Here is a 3,891-nt window from a genome sequence, read left to right as displayed (position 1 = left end):
GAAACGTTTGCATAATGTCAGACTGTCTCAAGAACGGCACAGAAATTCGTTTCTATATAATCAAAATCCTTCTCATAATTATACTGCAATTTCAACTACAGTTATCGCAGCAATTAAAATTAACAAAATCATAGAATCACAGGACTGGAAAGGACCTCAAAAGGTCATCAAGTCCAGTCCCCTGCACTCATGGCAGGATAAAGCACCATCTAGACCATCCCTGACAGGTGTGTGTCTAACCTGCTCTTAAAAATCTTCAATGATGGAGATTCCACAACCTCCTTAGGCAAACTATTCTAGTGCTTGAGTAAAAACCTCACTTCTTCGGATGCAACATTCTAGTGCTTAACCACCCTGACAGTTAGGAAGTGTTTCCTAATGTCCAACCTAAACCGCCCTTGCTGCAATTTAAGCCCATTGCTTCTTGTCCTATCCTCAGAGGTTAAGGGGAATAATTTTTCTCCCTCCTCCTTGTAACAACCTTTTAGGTACTTGAAAACTGTTATCATGTCCCCTTTCAGTCTTCTCTTTTCCAGACTAAACAAACCCAGTTATTTTCAATCTTCCCTCATAGGTCATGTTTTCTAAACCTTTCATCATTTTTGTTGCTCTTCTATGGACTTTTTCCAATTTGTCCACACCTTTCCTGAAATGTGACGCCCAGAACTGGACCCAATACGCCATTTGAGGCCTAATCAGCATGGAGTAGAGCGGAAGAATTACTTCTTGTGTCTTGCTTACAACACTTCTGCTAATATATCCCAGAATTATGTTTGCTTTTTTTGCAACAGTGTTACACTGACGACACATATTTAGCTTGTGGTCCACTATGACCCCCAGATCCCTTTCCGCAGTATTCCTTCCTAGGCAGTCATTTCCCAGCTTGTTGTGTGCAACTGATAGTTTTTTCCTAAGTGGAGTACTTTGCATTTGTCCTTATTAGATTTCATCCTATTTACCTCAGACCATTTCTCCAGTTTGTCCAGATCATTTTGAATTTTAATGCTGTCCTCCAAAGAACTTGCAACCCCTCCCAGATTGGTATCATCTGCAAACTTTATAAGTGTTCTCTCTATGCCATTATCTAAATCAGTGATGAAGATATTGAACAAAACCGGACTCAGAACTGATCCCTGTGGAACCCCACTTGATATGCCCTTCCAGCATGACTGTGAACCACTTACTCTCTGGGGATGGTTTTCCAACCAGTTATGCACGCACCTTATAGTAGCTCCATATAGGTTGTATTTCCCTAGTTTGTTAATGAGAAGATCATGCGAGATTAAAAGCATTACTAAAGTCTAGATATACCACATCTACAGCTTCCCCCCATACACAAGGCTTGTTACCATATCAAAGAAAGCTATCAGGTTGGTTTGACAGGATTATTACTTATCACTTTATTATCTTCTAGATGTTTGCAAATGGATTTCTTAATTATTTGCTCCATTCTCTTTCCTGGTACAGAAGTTAAGCTGACTGGTCTGTAATTGCCTGGGTTGCCCTTATTTCCCTTGTTATAGTTTGGCACTATATGTGCCCTTTCCCAGTCTTCTGGAATCTCTTCTGTCTTCCATGACTTTTTAAAGATAATAGCTAATGGCTCAGATATCTCCTCAGTCAGCTCCTTGAGTATCCTAGATGCATTTCTTCAGGCCATGGTGACTTGAAGACATCTAACCTGTCTAAAACAATGAGGAGACCTGTAGCACCTTAAAGACTAACAAATTTATTTGGGAATAAGCTTTCATGGGCTATAACCCACTTCGTTAGATGCATGTCATGTTATAGCCCACGAAAGCTTATGCCCAAATAAATTTGTTAGTCTCTAAGGTGCCTGTGACAATGCAGTTCTGGCGGAACCCAACTGAGAGTGCCAACTCAGGACAAATTGCTCAAACAGGGCAGTTACAGCCCAAGGCTGGGGTTTTTTCCACCTCTAAGGCAAACCAAACCAGCCAGACTAGGAGGACTTCGGTCTCACCCCACTGGCTAACCGCAAGTCTCACAAGCAATCTCCTTAGACACTCCAGTTTCCCAGTATTACCACCAGTGCCACTAGTTATGGGGGCAAATGGTTATGAAAACCAATACCCCAGTAAAAGAAAAAGGTTCTCCTGATCCCAAAGGACCAAGCCCCAGACCCAGGTCAATATACAAATCAGATCTTACCCACAAATCACGCTGTTGCCAATCCTTTAGAATCTAAAATCTAAAGGTTTATTCATAAAAGGAAAAAGATAGAGATGAGAGTTAGAATTGGTTAAATGGAATCAATTACATACAGTAATGGAAGAGTTCTTGGTTCAGGCTTGCAGCAGCGATGGAATAAACTGCAGGTTCAAATCAAGTCTCTGGAATACATCCCCCGCTGGGATGGGTCCTCAGTCCTTTGTTCAGAGCTTCAGTTTGTAGCAAAGTTCCTCCAGAGGTATGAAGCAGGATTGAAGACCAGATGGAGATGAGGCATCAGCCTTATATAGTCTTTTCCAGGTGTAAGCACACCTCTTTGTTCTTACTGTGGAAAATTACAGCAAAATGGAGTCTGGAGTCACATGGGCAAGTTCCTGCATACTTTGCTTTGTCTCAAGGCATATTTGCCTTCTCTCAATGGGTCCATTGTATAGCTGATGGTCCTTAATGGGCCATCAAGCAGGCTAGGCAGAGCTAACACCAGTTTGTCTGGGATGTCACCCAGCAGCATAGCATAAGTTTGAAATACAGACAGTATAGAGCCAATATTTATAACTTCAACTACAAAACTGATACACACATATAGACAGCATAATCATAACCAGTAAACCATAACCTTGTCTTAGACACCCCATTTGACCCCCATTATACAAGATCTGGGTGCCACTACAGGACCTTGGTTGCAACAATGATCTATATGGTCCCAGATTATGTCAATAACGTCACAGTGCCATAGGTCGCCTAGTGGTTTTTGCTGATACAGACTAACACAGCTGCTACTCTGAAACCTAACTTGTCTAAGTAATTTTTAATTTAATTTATGGAGATATCCCATCTCCTAGAACTGGAAGGGACCTTGAAAGGTCATCGAGTCCAGCCCTCTGCTTTCACTAGCAGGACCAAGTACTGATTTTGCCCCAGATCCCCAAGTGGCCCCCTCAAGGATTGAACTCACAACCCTGGGTTTAGCAGGCCAATGCTCAAACCACTGAGCTATCCCTCTTTCTCTATTTTAGCTTCTGAACCTCCCCATTTTCACTGGCATTCTCTATGTTAGGCATCTAATCGCACCAACCTTCTTGGTGAAAACCGAAACGAAGAAGTCATTAAGCACCTCTGCCATTTCCGGATTTTCTGTTATTGTTTTTCCCATTTCATTGAGTAACAGACCTACCCTGTCCTTGGCCTTCTGCTTGCTTCTAATGTGTTTGTAGAATGTTTTCTTGTTACCCTTTATGTCTCTAGCTCATTTGATCTCATTTTGTGCCTTGGCCTTTCTAATTTTGCACCTACATACTTGTGTTATTTGTTTATATTCATCCTTTGTAATTTGACCTAGTTTCCACTTTTTGTAGGACTCTTTTTTTGATTTTTAGATCATTCAAGATCTCCTGGTTAAGCCCGGGTGGTCTCTTGCCAGACAGCCTACCTTTCCTATGCAGTGGAATAGTTTGGTCTTGTGCCTTTAATAATATCTCTTTGAAAAACTGCCAGCTGTCTTCAATAGTTTCAAATGTTGCATTCTGATTTGTAATATATATATATATATATATAATATTATAGATACCATAACACTAAAATTCAGATTTCAATATAATATAAAAGTTGAAATGACAAGAATTGAAACCATAAATTCAAAATGAAACATTTTCCCCTTCTTAGAAGGAAATGTTTCAATTAATATTTTGTAATAAAGTA

Source organism: Malaclemys terrapin, chromosome 20, assembly GCF_027887155.1.
Source record: "Malaclemys terrapin pileata isolate rMalTer1 chromosome 20, rMalTer1.hap1, whole genome shotgun sequence".
Lineage (NCBI taxonomy): Eukaryota > Metazoa > Chordata > Testudines > Emydidae > Malaclemys > Malaclemys terrapin.
Note: the sequence above shows the minus strand (reverse complement) of the source record.